The sequence below is a fragment of the Coturnix japonica genome, chromosome 3 (genome assembly GCF_054131305.1).
Source record: "Coturnix japonica strain WE chromosome 3, WE-NBRP24, whole genome shotgun sequence".
Classification (NCBI taxonomy): Eukaryota; Metazoa; Chordata; class Aves; order Galliformes; family Phasianidae; genus Coturnix; species Coturnix japonica.
Genome location: NC_140665.1, coordinates 26,915,499 through 26,939,379, shown reverse-complemented (window position 1 = coordinate 26,939,379; position 23,881 = coordinate 26,915,499). Strand labels below are relative to the sequence as shown.

General features: G+C 42.3%; 1 protein-coding gene across 1 annotated transcript in view; it reads right to left on the bottom strand.

Moving 5' to 3' along the window:
- Positions 1–23,881, bottom strand: part of SOCS5 (suppressor of cytokine signaling 5) — a 115,381-nt gene that overhangs the window by 13,006 nt on the left and 78,494 nt on the right. Inside the window, exons 13-23 of the mRNA XM_085543126.1 lie at positions 21,329–21,472; positions 20,665–20,822; positions 18,204–18,324; positions 17,965–18,059; positions 17,497–17,612; positions 13,764–13,815; positions 12,858–12,911; positions 10,548–10,619; positions 8,436–8,702; positions 3,140–3,256; positions 2,898–3,035 (exon numbers count right to left, since the gene is read on the bottom strand). The gene's annotated coding sequence lies outside the window, so the exon portion shown is untranslated. The remainder of the gene's footprint in view (positions 1–2,897; positions 3,036–3,139; positions 3,257–8,435; positions 8,703–10,547; positions 10,620–12,857; positions 12,912–13,763; positions 13,816–17,496; positions 17,613–17,964; positions 18,060–18,203; positions 18,325–20,664; positions 20,823–21,328; positions 21,473–23,881) is intronic.

Below are 23,881 nucleotides of genomic sequence, written 5' to 3'. Positions count from 1 at the left end.
CATGTCACCACAACAATGCTAGATGTGACGGTAAGCATACCTGTGAAACAGTACAGAAATTACCATTCCCTCCCTCCCTTCCTCCCTTCCTCCCTTCCTCCCTTCCTCCCTTCCTCCCTCCCTCCCTCCCTCCCTCCCTTCCTCCCTTCCTCCCTTCCTCCCTTCCTCCCTTCCTCCCTTCCTCCCTTCCTCCCTTCCTTCCTTCCTTCCTTCCTTCCTTCCTTCCTTCCTTCCTTCCTTCCTTCCTTCCTTCCTTCCTTCCTTCCTTCCTTCCTTCCTTCCTTCCTTCCTTCCTTCCTTCCTTCCTTCCTTCCTTCCTTCCTTCCTTCCTTCCTTCCTTCCTTCCTTCCTTCCTTCCTTCCTTCCTTCCTTCCTTCCTTCCTTCCTTCCTTCCTTCCTTCCTTCCTTCCTTCCTTCCTTCCTTCCTCCCTCCCTCCCTCCCTCCCTCCCTCCCTTCCTCCCTTCCTCCCTTCCTCCCTTCCTTCCTCTCTTCCTTCCTCTCTTCCTTCCTCTCTTCCTTTCCCTTCTCTCCTATCACTTTCTCCTTTGAGGATAAAGAAGCAATTGCTTCAGATGAGCCCTTCTCATACTATTTGCTTGCAAAAGGTGTTGGCCTGAAACTTGGGCAGCCCAAGTTAAACCATTAATCGGCTTTCATTATATTTCATTTTCCACACGCAGTCACCTCACAATCTGTTAAGTCACACTGCTTTGGGAAAGCTCAGTTAAAGTAAATGAAAACATTTTCTATTGGTTCTATCAGTTCCCTCATGATCTGCATACCACAGTTGAGAAGAATTGACTTTATCCAGCTGCAGACATGACTGGCAACGTTCAGCTGACACTGACGTTCTTCTAAAAATGTCTTTATGAGGAGTGAATCTGTGTGTATGTTTGTTTCTTTTTTCTTTTTTTTTACTGAAAACCTGGTTTTGTCAGATGCTTTGTTATATTCCCAACAACCTCTGACTTAAGAACTGCTGAGCATTCTCACAGGAGGAACATATTGTTCCATACCTCAATATTCATCAGTCAAAGGATTTAAAGTCACCCAATTGAATGGTCCTACAATTGCATACAATTATTCAACAATTTAGTAGTATTTCATCTAAAGTTGTTTACAGTAAGTAAAAACGACATGCAAGCATGCAATTTGAGATTGGAACTCCATGATTGTGCCTAAGGAGTGATGGTTTAATGCAGATAGGCTGGAAAAGTCAAAATCAAAAGACAGCCCAACTCTTAAGTGACAAAGCACATGGGAAGCAATAGTGGTTTCTACTGCCCGTAGGGATCTTCACACCCAGATACTGAAGAACTTGCAGTAATTGTCCTTCCAACCATACTGTCATGCATGATGTGGAAACAGCTTCTTTCAAAACCTCTCATACCAAAACCCAAAAACCTCTACCCACTCAAAATGGACCTATAAATAAACACGAAGTCTTACAGGAACGGACAGGAATAAAGAATTTACTTCTATAGGAATGGATTTCTAAAGATATTAAACCAGTGACTCAGTATTTCAATAACATAATTTCTCTGAGCAGTCACCCAGCATCACAACATTTTGCAAACTGGAAAAGCAAACAGCAACTTAAGGAAATTATTGTGGTTGTTTTTGTCTTGACAGAGCAACAGACAAGAATACATAAACATTGCAAAGGAAGAGACTAAGTCAAGCAGCTAGGCATTAGTATGTCTGCCACAGAGAGATTTCCTACCCCATTCTTAAATTATAAGGGAAACAAACCAACAAAACCCCCAGAATGTGCTTCTATCCACTCAGATTAATTTTCATAATATCTTGCTTTCAAAAGGAGAGGAAGAAAGAATTGGGAACCAAAAAAGGAAGAGGTAAACCCCATTCTAAAGCTCTGAGGGACATGTTGCTCAATGAGGCATGCATTCACAGAGGTTTCAGGGAGTTCCTCACATTAATCCCATTAGTAATTAACAAGGTTTGTGCTGCTGAGCTCCTGAGCCTGGATCTACAGAAGTGCTACCAAACACAAGCAATGCCTGCAGCCAGAATAGAACAACAACACTGGAGTACATAGCAATAAAACTAAGAGGAATGACAAGCAGTTTTAAGAGAAATGTTTTTGGGAAGAAGATGGGCTGTGTGAAATGGAAGTACAAAAGTCCAGTGCCAAAGTGATGAAAGACTCGCTTAGAAGTGTCTCCTCCCCAGCAAAGTATTCCTGTTGCCTAACTTCATTGACAACACCATTTCCATAGGTACTGGAATCTGATCTGACATCTAGTTTACAGAAAGATATCAAAGTTATTTACTGTAACAACACACTAACAATAATGTACTATGTATTTTACACGAGTCTTTTATTTTTGCACAGAAGTCAATAATGTTGTGCCAGCAGAAATTTTGGCTTTATTTTCACATAAAATATTTTATCCTGAAAAGCAATAGAAACCTTAATCAGACTGCATCGTTCTATATTGCTACAAACTGCAATTAATCTGCTCAGATGGAAAAACCATACAAGTTTTTGACTGAATGGCATATCATTAAGTTTCTGAGTTGTTTACGTGTAATGCAACATGACAGGAATTTGTGCAGAGATGAGAGACAAGTTGCTATTTGAAATTAACTGTTTGGAATGCTGTCTATAGCAGCTTGCAGTCTGCAGGGAATTGGTGGGGCTGACTGGGGGTACTGGTACGTCTATAGGTTCTGTGAGAGGGTTTCTCATATTCAGTTGTCTTTGAGAAAAACTTGGTGAGAAGTCACTGTGCCTTTGGGTGCTCATGTCTAGGGAGTGAGGGAGATTGCGCTAACACCCTCAGCTTCTTAACAAGACTAAGTAGCAAATCTAAAGTATGGAAATATATGGATATTATTAAGAAGGAGAGCACACAAGTAACATGATTTGTACCTCTCATGTGAAGCATAGCCCTTTTCTCCCACAGTCCCTTCCAATGGGATGCCAAGGAGATGATGGAGCCTGTGGAATGGCTGGGCACAGCAGCAGCGGCTGGGCACAATGCAGTTGCATGTGTGATCACAAGAGATGCTGCGCAGAAAGGAGACAGAAAGGAGACTGGATGAGCGCAGATCTGCAGAACTGCTTCTATAGCAGCTTGTGGGTGTTAGGGTGGTTTTAAGGTGAGCTCACACCTGGGCTGAATTAGTGTAGATATATCCCATTCCAGGAAAGCTCCTTCAGTTGTACAATGTTTGATCTCCTTAGCCTATAGGTTAGATAGGCCGGAAGGCAGGCAGGTAGGAAGTCTTCTATATCCAAAAGACAAGAATAATCAGACTTACATGAGATTACATTGGAAAACATGAACCCTGAAAACTCAGAGAACAGGGAACAGTTTTAAAACCTCACAGCTGGCACCTTTCAGACAATCTAATGACCTGGGGAAGAAGGAGAAGTTTGGGAACAAGATTTTTGTATGTCTGAGATAGGGCCTGGGCCAAAAAATGATTGGTGATCTTCTATGCCAATTCGGGGAACCTCAAATAAATAGCATCAGGGATCAGAGGGTAAGTACATGGTATTTTCTGTCACTTTACAATGTTCCATCTCAGCATTTGAAACACTGAGGACCTCTAAATCACCAGGCACTCAGAAAATCTTGATTTAAAACCTTTTTTGATGGAGAAGAAATTATTTCCTCCAGCACATTTCCTCTCTGTCATCTGGGAAAGCGTGTTTGGTGATGGGAAAAGGAGGAAAATTAATTAAACTAGTAAAAAGGCAACTGGAAAAACTGAATTAATTCTCAACTGCTCATGGGCCAAGTGTGGACATGCAGAGAACCGCAGCAGCCTTGGTGTCCCTCAGTTAGATAGCTGCATTGTAAGAGACTGAAAGCACCTCTGCAGCGATAGCGAGATGATTGTCTTCACCATGTTGCAAACAGTGAAGCAAGACAGGATCGGGTAAAGCCAGTGGAAAATTATTAATAAAAGAGGTGTTTTATGTGCTACTCTTGTTTCTCTTTCTGAGTCATTCTTCTTGTTTGAGTGGTCTGAGTTACAGCAGCTGGATCTGTAAGTATTAATATTGCATTTCTAGTCTTCATGCTTGCTTTGAAGCTTGAGTACACTAAGTGAAGACTGGTGAATTTATAAGGCATATTTAAGCTAGTCTGTAGAACCAATTTGTGAGACTCAGAACTCCTGGCAAGCATCTGCATCTGTTCTGTTTACTCAGATAATACAAGAAAGGCCTCTCTACTCAAACACAGCATAGATAAGTTTCTAAATTAGATTGTTGAGCCCAAGCATTTAGGCTGGCTGTGATTGTATACTGGTTTATTTTACTAATGAAGGCAGTTACCTCTCTAATAGGACTCAGATGAGGATATTCCTGCTGGTAATGGAAAAAAAAAATCATGTTTATAATTCTTGGTTCTCAGTGTCTCCTTTCTCCGCCCCATGTATCCAAAATAGCTGAAATCTGACGGCTTCTGAAAATGTAACATCTAAAATGGTGCCTTTTTGAAACAACAACACAAATAATAATTAAAAAAATCAGAACATACACAATACTATGAGAATCACAAATAGGTTGATACAGTAATGGAATATGAGTACACTGAACCAAATCTATCTATCTCATGTTAATTGTATTGCTTTTTCCCTCAGGAGACAGTGTTGGATGTATGGCAAAAAACAAACTGCTGAGAACTAAAATGTGCTTCAGAACTGGAATCTTGTTAGTGTCTGCTTAATGTTTAGCCTTTCACTCATAAGCTGGGAAGAAACAGCAGTTCATTTAAGAAACACCATGTCTCTGCCAGGCAATGCACGACAGGAGTAATCAAACAGTCTGCGAACACTGCACAAACATGCACTTCTTCATGCCAAGACAGAAAAAAAGTGATTTTGGGGCACAAACATACAAGCAGCTGCTGCAGCAATCTGAGGTGCTACTATTACCTCCAAACTCCCTTCCATGCTATGGAGATGAAAAGGAAAGATACCGTTCTGTATTTTGAATAACCAGAAATACAGACTTTTGTCCAGATAGAAGTATATCTGCACTTTGCTGTTGGCACTTGTCCAGCTAGTTAATGAGAGGTCTACTTCTAAAAGTACTAGTTCTTTAACTAAAGGATACTTCAGTTAAAGCAAGCCATTGTATATACATTATGTTGTTAAGAAAACACATGTATACATAACTCTTGAAGATGTTGCTCTTAACTTTGTAAAGCTGTGTAACACATCAGAGTCCCAGTCATAATGTAGTACCAACAGTAGACATCTGTGACCACATCCCCACACAAAGCAGATGAAGCACCAGAAATATTCCTGTTCTGGAGAATACTGATACAAGCAGCAAACCAGCAGTTCTTTCACTGCAGCTCAGAGCCTACCATTGCAAAGAAGAAGCAACAGACAACTCTGTCCCCAGAGCAACCCTCAAGAGAAGGGTGTAGCCCTGAGCAGTTGCTTTGATCCATTTGGCTGCCATTTGCTTGAAGATTTTACCCTGCAGGATAAAGTTCAGCGAGGGGGCTGGGGGCTTTGAAAGACTGGGTTAAAGCTTTCATGAAAAAGCAGTTTTCAAGGGAATCTATCTCCTGCCCTGGTCCAAAGCATCATGAAAGTGTCAAAGGGATCAGGTGCCAGTGCCAGAGAGGATAAATATACCATCATTTATTTGTATGAGTCAGCAAATAATTTCTGTCTTGAAGAAATGAAAGTTTTGCAGCTGCCAGGTCCCTGTAAAATTTGACATAGTGTCATGAAATATGCTGAATTTTTCAGTCACTCCAGCTTAGTCATGAGTCAGAGTTTCACAGTGACCAATCCTCAGCAAAAACAACCCAATAACTGATTATACAACTTTAGCATTGCAACCTGTGCTTGTTGCCCCTTGTACTGTCACTGTGCTCCTCCCAGAAGATTTTGGCTCCATCTTTGTACATGGGCTTGTTCTTCTAGCAGTCCATTCACCATCGAAGTTTTCTTGCATTCTCTATCCCCAGACAAACTACAGCATCTCCAAAATGTTCAGTCAGGATGATCGAGTTTCTCCTCATTACCCTTCTCCTTCCTGATCTGCAGCCTTCCCTCATCCCCCACTGCAGCCACTCTCACTTCACTCCGTCGATTGCACAGAAGTTCTGCCATCTGAGTTCATTCCTGAAACAGGCTTCATTTTTTTCAGACAAGCCAGGAAATCAACGATGTCCTACAACTAGGCAAGCTTTTCTGGAAGAAATGCACTTACCAGTCATTTGAACAGTGGGATCCAAATTTCCATGAGACAGAAAGCTCAGACCAAACTTGGTTAATCCTTCAGCAGAAGGCATATTGCTGTTCTCTCCTCCAGACATTTCAAAGGCGTATTGCTGTTCTCTCCTCCAGACATTTCACATTCACTCTTTTGTCTTTTGCTTTCTCTGTTAGCAGTTCCTCAGCCTGTTTCCTAGGCAGCTAGTGCCAGTGGGAATCATTTCTGCAATGCCAATGCTCCTTTCATGAGCCTGCCTTGGCTCAAGGCAAAAGAGTATGAGCCTATTCAAAACTGAAATGCTATTCTGCACCAGATTAGATCAACAAGGTATAAATATTCTCATGTCTTGTTGTCTTTCAACAAAATATGAGACTCCTACCCATTTCTTCTCCTTATAAAAAGGCATACAAATGAAAGGAAATGAAAGCATGCCTGGCAATATGAAAGAGCTACAGAACATTCTCAGTGTTGTGCTTACTGACACTCCAGTTGTCATCAGTTATAGATGAACCCATTGGGGAATTTGTTTGTATCAGGATTTTTTTTGTCTATGGTGGAGCCAGTAGGCTGAAATTTGTACATCCTGAGGGGAAAAGATACTACAGTGATTTATTATGTGACCAGAATGTCATGCATGACATGTTCAGGCCTAGTGGAGACATCAACATGGCACAAGACAAGTAGCACCTACCTAAAGAGCTGCTCCTAATCACTTAATCACAGGTTTATTCTGTTTCTCTGAGCCACTAAGCTTAGGTTCACTTAACCCATCACATTTTACACAATGGCTTCATATTTTTGTAATAAAATTTCAGTATCTGAACATGGTATTTTCCACAGTGAAGTTTTCAGGACTATCCTAACTGATACTTGGATCCCAGAATGGAAAGGCTTGTATACTTTCATTAGATAAATAGTTGAAATACATTTTCTTTATCATTTTTGCAACTAGGAGTTGATGGCAGTAATCAACCAGCTTATTATTATTGGAACTAATAATTCTGGCAATAAGACAAATCCTACATTACAGTCTTGAGGGTGTTTCCATGCCACAGAAGATCTGGAAAGCATTTGAGTGACTGCACTATATTTCCACACAGCTCCAGAGAGAAGATAGTAAGGAACCTCCACAACCTTTTGAAAGAGCATGTGTTTTCCTTACTTGGCAGCTCAAACCTATGAGGCTTCATAGTCAAAGCCACAGTTCACCCCAAGTCATAAAATAATCACGAGGCACTCTATGCTGATATCAGGGTCCTGTTTCTCACATAAATTTTGTCTGCTGACTGGGGTAGAGGCACAGGAGTAAAACAAAGCTCACAGAGCATTACAGAAATCTAATCTGAAGTTTTTCATATTTCAGTGAAGCCTAAGGCCATTTATATGCTTTGCTGAACACACAGAGTTCAGAGATTTTATGCTGGAAAAGTGCATGGAAATCAGCAAACTAAAGTATCAGCTCACCATTAGCAACCTATGAGAAGCTCACAAAGGACTGAGGATCATGTACTTGGTCTAGTACCTCCTAAGGTGCTTTGAAGATGATGATCTCCAGCATTGGATGACAAGATTGAATCACAGTCTCAGCTCAAGACAACTCAGCCTTAATTCAGTCTGAGCTCATATAGAAAATGCCAGAACCATTTGGAAAGGCCAAGATCCTTGCAAGATGGAACACGGTTAATTCTTTCTGTCAAACATTGTCACCACAAGCTCAAGGAGAACAGCTGAAAACCATACAAAGTTCCAGCAGTTTGCCATGCCACGTGGCGAGCCTCTCCTTGGGAGGACTCTGCTCAGGAGGCCCACCCCACTGATATCCTCAGAGAGTATCCACTGGTCATCACGAAGCTATTGCTAAGGATCATCAAGCAGCACAGCCTGGTGGCCGCTTGGCCTTGTGGCACTCTGGATGAGCTTCAAATAGCCATGTGAACAAGCTATTGACTCCATGCTTTATCATGAGCAGAGTGTCCAGAAAGATCTGAGATTATGTGCTCTAGCTTCAGATTAAAACTAGGTAGCTTTCTTCCTCCTATTTCTCTTACTGGCTCTAGATTGTCACTGCTATGACAAGTAGAAAAGCTCTGACTGGCTTTTACATTCTTTGCTTAAAAAAATTTCTCCTCCTCAGAGATTAGCTAATATCTCTAAAATCAAATGCTCTTTCAGAGGGTGAGTGGCCTTAAATTGGGCAGCTAGTCCTATTCTTCTCACCTTGCTGAAGGCAGACTAGTAGTACCCTGTTTCCTATGGCTTTCTTGATCTGTGATACTGATTCTGGGTCTGACTGCTGTCCTCCCTGGAGCAGACATCCCTTAAGGAGAAAGAGATTCAAAGCACGAGGTTACAGTGTTAGCAAAGGACAAAGTCTTCCTCTCCCCCAGCGCCATTAGATGAAGATGATCACAGCAGTGGTGTGATGTTGTGCTGGTGACGCTTCTCCCGCTCACTGAGGAGCACTGCTCTTCCTTGGATTCCTGCCTAAGTAGAAGACACATCAGCAATTGTTGTGACATACTGAGTGAAAATTATTATTATTCCTTTTATATTACACACATCAATATAACACAGACTTGCAGCAACCAGATTAGAAAGCAACAGAAATTTCTTAGGAAGATGAAGAGGAAAAACCCTCAAATTATAAATGAAAAAAGCCATTTCCTCCAGTCTTGCTTTTAAGCCAACAAATATATTAAAACACGTTTTTAACTGCTAAGTATTGGCAAGCATAGCCCATCTTAGACCAATCACGGGGTAATAAAATAGCAGCCATTAAAAACAGATTGGATACTATGAGATAAACTCCAGCACATCAATTTACAAGATTAATAACTGCCAGAATAATTGCAATTCATTTAGGAGCTGGAATCAGATCATAAATCACTCCCAACAATGTGTTAAATAACAAGCACCAATTTTCATACAGAACCGCTGAGTATGGCATTAGTAATGTAAGCAGGGTTGCAAATACAGATGCTTATCTCCTAGTATTGCTCACAGTATTATTTACACATCTTGCCCATATTTTGCCCTAACATTTTGTCCCCAGCGATGTCAAATACCAAAGTATTTATTGCCAGCTGGCATATTATTTCTTTTGGATTTCCATGTAGCTACTTTGCTTATTATTCAATGGATTTCTGCCATATGATTTGCCCAGAAATCATATACATGCTTAGCAGACCTTCACTGAGTAGTTTTAGAAAAAGAAGGACTTTGCAGGCTGCAGCAGTGATCTTCTGTGATGGCAGAACTGCTGCTAAACACCACTGGCTATTGTGACCATGAAGAGAAAAGCCTGATTCCTGTTTGCAGACTGTTTCTATAGGGCCCTAATACATGTAATTGTAAAGGACAATCATGATTAAAGCTTTCAAGTGCAAAAATTTGTGCTCACAGCCTGCTATAGAAAAGGGCCATTTAGGATGTGTGACAAAGGGACACATTTCTAACTGCCTGTGATGGCCTTCTTCCCATGAACAGAGCTGGTAAGAACAAGGTAAAAAGGCATGTCCATCTCCCCCTATTCTTCCTGTGCTTGTTCATGGCAAGTACAGCATAATGGCATCCTGCCTCTCTCCTGTCTCTCCACCCAATATAGAGAGTCTTACTGACTTCTCTGTGCCTTTGGATATGACTTTGGGAAATAATGTAGAAATCAACTTTGTCATTATATTCACCTTGAGAAGAAAAGCACATCCTTCCTCCCCCTTGTCTGACATAATCCTCATGCAGGATAAAGCTAAGGTTTAGTGGAATTCCAGTGCCTCTGCATTTGAGATAATTGCTTCAAAAAAAAAAAAAAAAAAAAAAAAAAGGAAGTCCCACAACACATGCAATATTCACAGACTGTGGGAGATTTTCTTCAGCTTCACTGAGCTTTGGACCAACCTTCACATCATCTTAAACTTCCCATGGTCTCAAACCGCATCATTATTGGACTCTCTGCAAGACTGAATGGGACCTAGCAAGGCTCCCCTAAGCACAGCTTCAATTAGCTCCATCTCCCTAATTCAGCAGCTGATCTAATAATGTTTTGAGTGAGGCCTATTCCACATTTGCTCATCAATAATATATCTCACATCACAGCCCTAGAGATTTCTATGCTTATGTTGCCTGGGACTACAGGAAGGACAGGAGGACACTATATATAGTTTGCACCATTCTTCTTGATTTACCAAGGACTTGTGATATGGAGAAGATCACTGGCTGGTTTGAAACCAAATTACAAAACTTATTACAAAAATTACTTACCCACAACCACGCAAATTATCAATGAAGTATAACAGATAATAATATAATGTGGCTGAAATGTATTTTGCTTACCTTTGTTTACAAGTTACCTAGCAGTAAGATTTCTGTCCACGGGAAAGCAGGAAGTGTATTTCTTACATTTTCCTGTTGAAAATAGGAAGGTATATCTTCAGAGTACACACACTATGAATAATGCTTTGTGAACACTGTAAAAGTCTGCATTCCAGTGAAATTCATAGGGCACTGCTGAGAGCTTGAAACACCAATGAAACTTCCCTTGCCTTTGGGACCATTCTAGATGATGCTATCTTCTTATTTTGCCTTTATATGATACAGTTTTGAAGCACTTATTTGGACAGCTATCAAGTATCCTTAAAGACTCCCACAGATGGAGGAGCAGATGCACGGTAACCATCTGGGGCCAGAGCTATGATTAACTTTCAAGTTAATGTGCCTGTTAAGAATGAACTGCATGTTAGAAATGTTTCTTTCATTTCAACCAGGAAAAACAAAACAAGGTTTAAAAGTAGCCTCTAGATTTGGGTGCCCAGCAGGAGAATTTTTTTTTCTGTTAGGCATGCAAATTCAGTGACGCTTCTGAAATACTGGAAGCTGGTGATCTCCTATCCCTGGGTAAACCAGCATATCCATACTTACACCATCAGCAACCATACCCACATCAGCTTTCAGAAAGGTACCAAAGGAATCTCCTTCCCTTCTCTCCCCTGCCTGATTATTGCATTTGGTTACACTTTAGCTTTCTGGTTCAAGTCAGATGGACAAAAGAATCACAGATAGGTGATGAAGAGTCTATAAGTGAAAATATAAATTGGGCAAAGTCAGAGTAATGGGTACATAGCCAAAGGTAGAAATGCCCAAGGGCCTTTGTAAGTGAGCTCAGGTATAGCTGGTCATGCTTAGCATGGGAATAGCCTCAGTGCTTTGAGAAATGAGAGAGACCATGTCTGACATATCTCCATTTAGCCTGCTGAACTCTATTCTTTCCCCCTTGAGCCCAGTTTCAGACAGACACCACCTGTGTGCCAACTTGGACTGGGTACAATTGGGTTAGGGGAGGGCATACTGAAATAGTGTAACACAGACAGCCAAGTCATGGGGCTAGCAGGGGAACCAAGGACTGTACGTGACAGGGAAGATGCCAGCGTGCAGACATCCCCTGGTCTCTGGCAGCCAAGGATGGAATACCTTGGTGAAAACGTTAGGACTGAAGATGGGGTGTTGCTGCCTCAAGTTGTGTCAAAGGACAAAGAGATGTGACAGCATGTTACCCCTTTCCCTCAAGAGCTTGTGCAAAGACTTGGAAAGAACTAGGCTTAGCAGTTTCAGAGCCCACATGCTGTGTAAATGCAGGTGTCTACAGACCTGAAAATAAGATGGTATTTTGCAACTGCCTACCCTTGTAAGTCCAGAACTCCAACAAGAAGCACAGATACTGTGGGGTGAAAGGACACCCTTTAGCCACACTGGTGCAGTGCACATAGAGAGTCAAAGGACACAGGTGGTTGTGTCACTGTGCAGATCCCTCATTTGCACTGCAGCTCCAGGGAGCCTCAGCCAGCCATCTACTCACACTGCTTATAAGCATCAAGGACACAGCATCCTAAGGCAAGCTTCGCAACACTTTGAAGATGCTTAGACTCAGGGAGAGGGGTTAGAGAATTTGTTTGGGCTGTCTTTGATATGAATTTGAATGAAGACCTTCATGAAATAGCATGTGCACAACTTCTCTTATAGCGACTCCTGCAAAAGTATCAGAGGATGTAAAGTGACATTACTGTTATATTTAGATAGAGCATTTTCTGACAGGAATATCAGAGTGCTTTGTAATTTTTAGCTAATTAATCTGAATTATTTCTATGAAGTAGAAAAGCTGCAATGGATACAAATCCCTTCATCCCAGCTCTGAAGTGTAGTCACCAATAAGGTGGAGAACATCAGCTGCATTGTAACTCGCAATGATATCACTCCAGTTTAAAAGGAAGTGAAGACTATCATCTCCAGTTAAATTTCATGAGGCGTGTGGGAGGTCAGGAAGCCATCTGCAAGCCTGGCAAGGCTAAGATCTGCTTTGCAAGACAGCTGCCACAATAACATTGCTCAGGGCTGATGGTGGTCAGGGCAGCAATGCAGGTCAGAGATCCACCCATTGCAAGAGCTTTGGTTTCTCGGTCAGCAGCTGGGTCAGCCTGAAAATAGATCTTAAGGAAAAATCCTCAGCACCCTGCCAAGCTGCTGACAGCCTGCACAGGAAGAAGCGGTGCCTGTTTGCATTGTGCTCCATCCCCACCAGCACTCCCAGGGTAGGAGCTCTCTCTGGTGAATCCTCCCTTATCCAGGGCAGCGTGTAAGCTTTGTGCTTACCTGGAAACAAGTGCATTCTTGTTTCAATTCTTCTCCATCTCAAGTCAATAATTTCTGTAGGAGCAAAAGCCACAAAGAGATTAATAATATCAGCAGTGCCTCACATGACTAAATAGGTGAAGAAACCCAGCAGTAAAATTCCTCTGCACATACAAAGCCAGACTATGGCATCTCCTGCCTTAGGATGAAAGCATATGTACTGAATCCATTCACTTCAGTGAATGGAGATACGGAAGGGAAAGTGTTAATTATTCTTTGTGGGTTGAATGAAATGCACTGTACAATTAGCACCTTCTGTGTTCCCGTCTAATGACAGGCTTAACTTAAGAGAATTCTCCATACTGTCCTACGTATCACCTTTCCTCTGACATTATCTTCCTTTTCTTGGCTCCCTACATAGAATTTTAATGAGATCTTAATTGTTTTTCCATCAGCTGCAAGGATTTCAAACCCAAGTCATATGCTGGTTGTCATTTTGCAGAAGGTGGTATGGGGAGCTGTAGAGATGTTCTCTTGCTAAAAAGGAGCAGGAGGCAGCCCCCACACCTCCCACTGCATCCCGGGAAAGGGCTGTTGCTGTATTTCCAGTGCAGGCCTAGAGATTATAGCTCGGTATTTCTGTGCTTACACAAGGGGGACTGGAAAAGTCTGTCACGCGCATGACTGTCACCACCTCCCTGGAACTCTGTTGGCTACAGGGAGGCTTAAGGTGTTGGTTTCTGTGCCTCAGCTTGATGAGCAGCACAGCCCTTCACTGAACAGCCAGGGGACTCACGGGGCTGAATGAGCTGTGCATCAGCCTCCTCTTTTCTGTCCTTCACCATCTGATTTGCACACTCCTTCTCTTCCTTCATCATTCAAGTGAATTTGGGTGATGTAACCTATTTAAAGCATAGATTTACTTACTTCTCTTGAAAATGTTCAAGGGCACTCCTGAAAACGTGGTTGACTCTCTGACCTGTCACAGAAAAAATAAGATGTTGCAAGAGCAGCTGGTTGGAGCTCACCAGGTGTACTGACTGCAAGGGAGGGTGAAGGCACACATTGGTGCAGCGCTGGTGTGCACAGAGGTGCTACATGTTAGAATTAGCACTTACGGTCATCAAACTGCATTAAAACTGCAGCAAAGTTACCCCAGAGTTTGTTACCAGAGTATTTCAGGCTGCCTGTGGGAGTGTTGCTTTAGGCTGGGAGCATGGGCAGAGGTCTGCTATGTGGGGAGAAGTGGGACAACTGCAGGCAGGGCAAGTCTCAGGCACAGGAAGATAAGCCTGGCCTCTACATGGGCTGCAAAGTCTGCCATCCCTGCAAAGGGCCTGGAGCATGAAACCAATGGCAACTGATTATCATCCCTCACTTACCATAGCTATCCACGATCCTATTATAACTCAAAAACAACGTCTGATGCTGGTCTATGAGTTATGTCAGATAACAGCAGCATTTTAGAAATGCTGTTGATCATATTTTTACTGTATCTTGATCATATCTGGTCCAAAGGGCATGAAATCAGAGGAAAATGTGACTTGCCAAGATTTTAGAGAAAGCAGGTTTTGGGGCTAGGAGGAAAAGCCCTGCCACCCACTCTGAATCCTGTGCTCCCCCAGCTAAGCAATGCTGCTCAGCCTAGCCAGCCATGCTTAACTAATGCTGAGATATTTTTGTTATTCATCCATGTACTTCATATTTATTAAAATATTTCTAACAGCCTTTCTCCTGCACACTATTCCATTTCAGTGCATGGAGCATACAATGACAGCTTCCATTTAGCTGTCTTCCATAATCACATCTTCTGCCCTCCAAAAATATCTCTCTCTCTTATGGTAAATGGTACGGGAGCAATAGCATCTTTTATGTCATAGCTGCTGTGTGACAACTATGTGGTTTCCATCCACACCTTACACTCGTTATAGACATTCACATTTTGACAGCTAGATTCTTCCCTTTTGGGTCTTAGTGCCAATCCAAATCTCAATGAAGTATAAGAAAACAAACTAATTAGCAGACACTGGAGAGTTTGAATGTTGCCCAGAGATATACACGGAGAACTAAATGAAAGAAGCACATAATGCTTATTAAGTGACTTGTTTTTATTTGCAGTGACATATCTCCTGCGACTGGGAACCTTGGGCAGCTCTGCAACTGGAAATTCGGTCAGAGCTCTGTAATAAGATGGGCCAGACTCTACAGATTAATATCCAAGGGTACTAGAAGTGAAACCCCCTTAGATACAGACCACGACCCACTTTTCTATCCATAGAGCTTCACAGCCATTCATACTAAATGTACCTTTTTGTCCGCAAATAGGAAGGAAACACAAATAAACTGATGAGATTTGAGAAACTTGCTTCTTCTTTCTTGGGCTATCTTTCATTAACTATCACAAGCACTTAAATCAAAGCAAATACTGACGGTATGAGAGGATTTGCAACTCACTGACAAGACACACTGCCTTCAGGTCCTCTTTCCTATCCATTATAAATAGAAAGCCATAACACTGCAAAACTAAAATCAGTGCTGACAGTCCAGCTCTTGCCTTCTTTAAAGAAATTGCCAAAATGTGCAAATATTTAAACATTCAGAGAGATAACACACTGCTCACTCAATGAACCTCATCTGTAATTTACAGATTGTTATTACTGGTATCATTCTAACACCCCATACTTGCTTTTAAAATGTGTCCCTTTCCTACAGCTTTAGGCAGATCACCCTAACAAGCCAGTAACATGCAATTCAGTGCTGCTACTGGAGCTGAACTAAATAGGTTCCCGTTGTATCAAAAGTGTGGGACTGCTCAGTCTGCAACTGAAATGTAAAGGTCCATGCAGGGTTAATGCATGTGTCATTCCTTATATATCTGGGTGAATTCCTTTTTCAGAGAGTAACCAAGCCTCTCAGTGTGGGAGACAGTCAAAAGGGCCCACGCTGCCACTTTCCTCCCTCCTTCCTCTAGGAAATGTGTGATACATACGTAAAAAGCAAAATATTTTAATTTGGAAATTCTTCTGAAAGTCTTACGACAACTGTGGTTTGGGTCCCTCATGCTTCCCTTTCCTCACCGCACACCTGGCTCCTTATCTGTGCTGCATTTTCTTATGCTGGGCAAAAATCTCTCAACAGCCTTCTGAAAGCACATGCTTTTCACAAACAAGTCCAAATTAAACTGGAAAACAGTCTCACTTGAAAAGCAAGCAAGCAAAACCCCATAAAAGTCCCTGAACAAGCTCTATCCTGAGAAAGAATGACCCTGTGCTGGACTGGGGCAAGATTAAGCAGTGATATCCCCAGGGACTGGAAGGCTTCCAAAGGGATTAAAAACCCTTTAAAGATAATTCCCTCTGTGACCAAAATCAAAATGTGAATGTAGCTCTTTGGAAGTGAAACTCTATTCACCCCGGTAACCTTGCATTGAGGCACCATGAGAAGTGCCTGCAACTTCAGCCAACAACTTTCTCCACCCCTTGGCAGGGAGCTGCAGCACTGAGGAATATGCATTGTCCTTGCCTAGCTGCCCACTTTCCTCCTCAGGAAATGTACATCACTGATATACATTTGAGTCCATCACCTGGCAATGTGCACATGTATATAAGGCCCCTGACAAGAGAGGAAGACAGAATATCAAGTGGGTGTGGACCCTGCCCACAGCAGGAGGTTGGAACTAGGTGAGCTTTATGGTGCCTTCCAACCTAACCCATTTTGAGATTTGATGATGTTTCCATGATAAGTGAATCTCACGACCAAATGGAGCATGTAAATACATACGCAGTTCATTCATGTCTTCCACACAACACACAGGGCTTAAGGTGTGTGTGTGCCTTATGGCTTTAGGAAAGGCTGCATGGGGCAGTTTGAGAAAACACTGCATAGAATCATTAAGGTGGGAAAAGACCTTTAAGATTATCAGATCAATGTCAAAGCAGGAAAATCTCCAATGGATCTGGAACTCTGGAAAGCTATTAGATCCATCCAAAATAAGGCACAGAAAGAACACCATGAGATCCTGAACATTGTGCTTTTTCCCATTACTTATAAAGAAGATAACTCCTATCTTTGCCTGTGCTGCAGAAAACTCTGAGACAAATCTGTCCTCAGGTCACAGGAAGCGGTGACACAGCAGTGAAAAAAATCAGCTTTCCTCCCTGTTCACATCTGTGTGGTTCCCACTGCTGGAGCCAAGATTTTTTTTATTTTTTTTTTTTGGTCTTTAATTTTAATCATGCATGCAGAAAATGAAAGCTATGTAGCACACTTTGCCCAAGCCAGAGCCACAGACACTGTGTCTCCTCACTCCTACCAATGGTTTTTTGGGGCCACAGCACTCCTGACTGTTCAAGAGCACAGCTTTACTGACAGTGTACACAACTTGACAAATAACAAGCATGGAATTGGCAAAGGAATTTTCTTCTCTTTCCTTCTTTTCTTTTTTTTTTTTTTCTTCTTTTTAGTTGTGCAAAATCTATACAAACCAATTATAACTCTGACTGTGCCAGTGGATGAGTTTTTCCAGCTGGGAATAGTATTCCATCTAAACTAGAGGATTGGAAGTACTTTGCAAGAGACAGGCAAAGCTGGCTTCTCAAAAGTACTGCACAAAGGGAGAGAGGAGAGACTAAGGGACCTGCCAAGACCTTTCCATTTTTACCTGCTATGGGCTTTCTTGGAGATAAACCAGTTGCTGTCTCCCAGAGGTGATGAGGGCCTGGCTCCTCTGCCTTTGCATAGCTTGATGCTGGGAGAAAGTGGATGGGCAAAGTAACTCTGTAAAGCACATAAAAATTATGCTTTGTTGTTTCCTAACAATGGCATAAAACCAGGACATAACACAATCAGTACATAACCACAGGTATTAAGCTTCTTAAGACAACCACTTGTGTGATTTGTGACAATTTTTCATGAATAGAACCTATAACCCCACTACAGAGCTCTTCCACATCTGTGTGGGGGCAGTAGTATTAGAGTCAGGGATAGTCTACCTTAGGCTGACCACAGAGCAGGGGAAACAGGAGAAGACTACATGGTAATTTACAAACCAATGATCATTTTTCCCAGACCTCCCTTTACTTTTTTTTTAAGGTACACTAACTAAGTAGTTTCATCTTATTAGAATTACCTTGATAATTGATGACCTCCACTGTTCTTGCTTTGTAGGATATTGTTCTCTTGTACAGCACACACATCTATTACAAAATTTTCTGTTGAAATAAACTTCCAGTGAAGTTAAGCAAAAAAAAAAAAAAAAAAAAAAAAAAAGAATTCAGGTCAGAGCCAATTAGTGCCCTGGGGACAGGGGGAAGGGGTGTTCAGTTTTGCCATTTAAGTACTTTGTACATATTTAGAAAAGAACTTTACTTTCAGTCAACATGCAGGTCCTTTGTATGTTTTTGTTTGGGAGGCAGGACTGAAATTGCTTAATTTCACTGAATCAATGCATCCTCTGTCAGTCAACAAGAGCTTTCAGCTCAGACAAAGACTGAAATAAAGCACACCAAATAAAAAAAAACATGGACATAGAATTGTCATTTCCCAAAAGCTTCATTCGGTCCCAACTTCTCAGAAAACTACCCAAGCATTAAAGCTGCTGCCTCTCAGGGAAACTAATTATAACTCAGGAAAAAAAAAAAAAAAAGAAAAAGAAAAAGAAAAAAGAACACGAAAAAATCCAACCCACACATTTAACTGAATATATAAAGGATAATTATGTCATTAAAACTAACAACGTTTCAGTCGGCAAAAGAATCGCAAGGCAAGAATGGATGTGTTGGACACCATCAGGCTCCCATCAGATTATTCACAATAAAAATGCAACCATCACCAAAATAATCTAATCCTTGTGTGTTTCCACTGATAGGGCTCAGATGTGTGCAATGGTATTTTTTAGCCCCAGCAGAGCTGAAAGGGTCAGCAATTCATTGTTTACTGTCTGGACTGAATTGACTCTTGGAGATCCTTAATGATACACAGACGGCCAATGCTTCATCTACCAAGGCATGTTGACTGCCATCCAAGTGAGTGTAAGCTTTCACATAGCTGTAAAGAAGGCTTCTCCTCACACAGTACAAAGAACATTCATAAAGCCTCTATTTAATCAGTGCTGCTCTGTCTCAGTGGCGTGGGCACAGCAAAACAATCATCCTTTTAAGAAAAACGAACTTCTGGAATCGAAGAAATCCAATGGGTGCAGCGAGTAACGCAGGAGGTATGTTTTCTGGCCATAGTGTATCATGAAAAAGAGCTGCTATCTCAATCAGCATAATTGCAGAGCCCAAAAGAAATCACGAGAACATATTTTCTGAATAAGTTCAACCATTCCCTGTTCTAACCTTGCCAAAAAAAGTTCTTGATAAAGCGAGTTGTTCTACGAGCAGCTGAGATAACATTACTCAGTGTCCAAGGGATTGCTGCTATGCCTCTCATACTACAACTGACCTTAACCTGGGTTTTTCCCAGTATCTTTTCCCTTTGACTTCAGGATCACTGCTCACCCCTCAGCCCCCACCACAACACCCCCAGTTTTCATAGCATTTGCTGCTCCTCCAAAGAACTGTATAAAAACTGAGTGTTTCTAGAGCCCTCCTTTGCTGCCACCATCACCATAGTGCTCTCACTTATTTCTATTTCCCATCTGACACCCCACAGTTCCTCACATCCCTTACAAGTTCCCCAGTCACATCTCCCACAAAACCTTTGCTTTCCCATTGCTTTGGGGTGAGCAAGAGGCAGCACATGCTGGTTTTAAAGCCACTCACATGTCAGCGGGGCAGATGGTTGCTGTACATCGCCTAGTCGGGACAAACAGAAAAGGCAATGGCTGAGTGATCACAGCTTTGCCTTGAGGGGACATTAATCAAGTCTTTGTCAGATTTCCAGCAGTCCTCATGAAATTCATAAGCATCCTAACGTCTCTGAGATGCCTCTTCATCTTTCCAGATTGGCTGAAATTTGCTGACAGTTTGAAAGTTACGGGGAGGAGCGGGGGGAACCAACAGATGGACAGACAGCCACTGTGACTGTATAAGCCTCAGTTCCCTAGAAAACCAGACTAAAAATAGATGAAAAATAGAGGGGCTGACAGATTTAATTAACGTAAGCAGGCAAGGTTTCTGACAGCGAAGGCGAGTCCATTAACCTTCCCACTGGTCCAAGTGTTGCGTGCAAGGCTCAGGTTCCTCTTTGAGCACAAGCTAACACATCGATGTGGTGATCTGGCTGCAGGAGAACTATGGGCTCCCATTTCCAAGACAAAAGACACCCTCTCCCACTGCTTCTTGGCATTAGTCAAGATCTGCCTCTAACGAATATGCAGAAATCTCTTAAACTTGTCTTGTGGTTTGTGTATTTTTTTCCCCTCCTCTCTCTCCGTTTATTCATACTTGACTTGGAAAGCTGCAGGCTTGATGAAGGCATTAAGTCTCACATTCGAAACAATGCGTTATGTATTAAGGGTATAAATCACAGCTGTGATGTCAGTGGAAAGTTTCTTGTTAAATTCGATTGGTTTAGAGTGTCAATTAACAGAGCTTTGAAACCCTGGTGAGTGTCAGAGCATCTCCTGGGGCTGAGGGCCTCCAGACAGCACAACTGAGCCACCCTTCATGTGCTGGGGCTGGAAGCAAAAACAAGATCCACACAACGCAGTGACTTGCTGCTATACTAACACAGGGCCCTCTACTAAGATCTGATAGAGCTGCTTCTAGCATTACTGCAGGCTGTGCTACTGCTTTCAAGGGGTGCGATCTAAGAAAGGGTATATATCACAGCATGAGAAAAATTAATAAAGCCCTCCTTTGCGAATTAAAATTCCTTGCTTTACCCATTTAGCCCAGGCGGTAGCGAGGATGTATGAATGTTGTCTTGGTTTAATCACAACTTGTCCACAGTTTAGACACATTTTTCTTCAGTAATGCAGCACGTAACCTTTAAGATGCTCCCTTGTCCATTAACTGGGCTGCTAGAGGAAGTGAATTTACCCTGTGGAAAAAAAACAGCAGAAGTTTCATCTAAAAATTACCACAAAACGTCCCTGCTAAGTGGTGACCAGACCTTGTTTGTGCACATGTATTATTTTAATTCTATATAAAGAGCAGAGGTGCTCATTCTATGGGCTACTGACATACCTCCCACACTTAACAGACCTAGCAATTTCAAGTTGAACCATTATTAACCTTTTGGGCTCTGTGATGGCAGCAGAGCAGCTGAGAGACCGCACAGATAATTGCAGTAATATGCACGGACAGCAGAAACTAAAATCACTATAATTCATTCAAAAGTGCTTAATCTTCTGCCCAAGGAAATTAATGTCATAGAAGAAGATTATCTGAGATAGCAAACTGCTGGGAGAGCTCAAATCTTTTCTTGATCTGCTGCTCTGCTCCAGGCTTCTTTTCAGCCCATGCTGTGCAATCACACTGGGGCATTCTTGAACTTTTTGTTACCCAAAATTGTTTCCCATGTTATTGTTTTGCAGATATAATCACCTTATCAGGGCTCTAGTCTTCTCCAGGGGTCTGGGAATATCCCACAGCCTTAAAGAGATCGTGTGATTTGCCTTTGCATCACCTCTGGTCTGGGTTAGCAACTCCATCCAGTCTTCTGCTATGAGCATTTCAATGGCATGAGAGCTGCAGAAAGGAAATTTGCTTTTCTCCTTGCTATTTTTCTCATCAATTTGATATAAAACTTTATTATTATAAACTACTTGATGCAGGCAGAAAGAAAACATGAAGAGACATAACTTCTTTTGAGATCAGCCTGTGGGATAAGAGTAGAAAAGCAGGAGCTAAACTTAGCTAGGGAAAGGAAATGGACTATAAAAACTGTTGTCAGGTGCAAAGAAAACCCTTGGGAGCTGCAGGGATGTAGTCTTTTTAAAAGAAGAGCAAGAAATTAGAAAAATAGCAATAACACTATTTATTTTTTTTCAGGGAGATGGATAAATTTTCAGTTTTCCAGGTTGCAGAGATGTGGGGAAAAGACAGCTGCATGTTTTAGAACTTAAGTTTGGATAGAGATGTGACAGATTAAAGCTGCTGTCTTCTGACATGGTGAGCACACCACAAGCACTCGTATTTCACAGACATCAGTGACAAGTATTATGCACTTTCCTCCTTCTCAACATGTTCCCTGGGCCATAAATAGAGGGGACCATTTTGCAGGAAGATTATGAGGATAGTAGACAAGTTTGTATGGCAGCATCTGGGAATTTTCTGGTCACTCAAAAGGAACCTGAGTCTACCTGGCTGGCACCCAGATGCTGTGAAAGAAAGTAAGATGTGTCACATGCTAAAGATGGATGAAAAGTCAGGGTGCGGGGGAAAGGAGGTATTTGCACAAAGCAATAGTGCATACTGGATGAACCTCTGGCCAGAAGTCTCACTACATCTCTCCCTGATGAATGCTTAGATCAGCTCTGCAGGAAATTCTAAGAGATGAGGCTGCCTCCACTTTAAATGACTTTTACATCCAAATCCTAGGCAAAACTGGCAGCGCTGAAAAGCCCCTTTCAGAGCCCTCAGTGAGGCAGAAATTTTCATCTCTGGAGAGAGCCAGCAGTTGGGATTTCAGAAAAATCAGGCCAGAAGTAGTTTCCTTATAAATAGCGGTATTATCAGAACGCCTCATGGACCTCAAAGAGAAATCAGTGGGCCAAGGATCTGGCCGCTGGGCTGCACCGGTCCAGGGGATTGCAGCTCAGGATATGAATCATGGAAGCAAGGCAGTCACATCCTGTTATGCGAGCGCTGTTTGTTTTTCCTGCTCCTTCAGCTCTGGAGCTCTGAGCCGTGCCTGCCGCCAAGGCTGCCAGCTGCAGACTGCAAGGTGGACACCTGTCAGCAGGAACCAGGCTCACTCACCAACAACTCACTTCTCAGTGGCTTCTGTGGCAGCCATCAGCTGAAAGCGTGGTCAGAAATCAGCCATGATCCTGCAGGTCAGAAACTTTGCCTGATGCTGACTCTTATTTTCTGTAGTAGAGACCCATGCTTTGTGAAGCATTAGGAATGCACTGTTCTCATTTGGTTACCTCTCCATAGCCTCGGAAAACCAGCTGAGGAAAACCAGGCTCCCCCATTGGCATACATCAGCCCTGATGCAGCTTTGGTACATAAAGTTGGTTAATAGAGAGGAATAGCTGCCTCCAGGTCAGTTTCTAAGACCACAAGATAGACTCTGGAGCAACATATATTGATTTTACACCCATGAACACTGTAAGAGAGTTTCTGGTTGAAGACCACAAGACTGCAACAAGGACAACATTCAGCACACACAATGCAAGGGAAGAAGTGGAACCCCACTTGTCTGTGCATCCCTTACTCTTCTCCATCAAAGGAGACACAAGGGTGACCTGGCTAATTAAAGCAGGATAGGAGCTTCACCAGCACCTTCCATAGGACCATGGATGATGTCCTGGCACAGCCACACCAACACATTCCCAAGTGCTGCAGCTCTACAGGCAGCAAACAGACCTAACACGGGTGATGCTGTTTTTCCAATGAACGCACTTATTAACAGTGACACCACGGCTCGTCCCGACAACACAGCTGTGCAAAGGTCACCTTGAAAGGTATTATACAGAAGATCCCAGTGCCTCTCCCAACTAGAAGATGCAATTAAAAATATACTACTTTAAATAACTCTCAAGGTTTTGTCCTCACTGCTGCAAGGACTCTTAAAGGACTCTTGTTTCTTTGTCAAGATCTTAAAAAATACTATTAATGCTTAAAAAGCTCTCTCTTGTGCAATTAGCCATTTTGAGCAGAAAGGTAGCTGTACAAGCAAACAAGCTCTGTCAAAAGCAAGCCTTAAGTTAATTGGCACACACAGCAGAGCATTGGATAAGGCCAGGGTTGCACATTCACCCACGCTGCCTGCTTCCCTGGGCTAGAGAAGGTTTGTCACTCTGCAAGGACAGAGGTTAGGCATTCTGCAAGAGAAGCAGTGAGAGTTTTCTAGCCCTGCCTGTCCCAGTGAATTACGGCATGTCACCTACAAGCCACTGGCGAGGGGCTCGGCTTAGGTGTGCCTATACC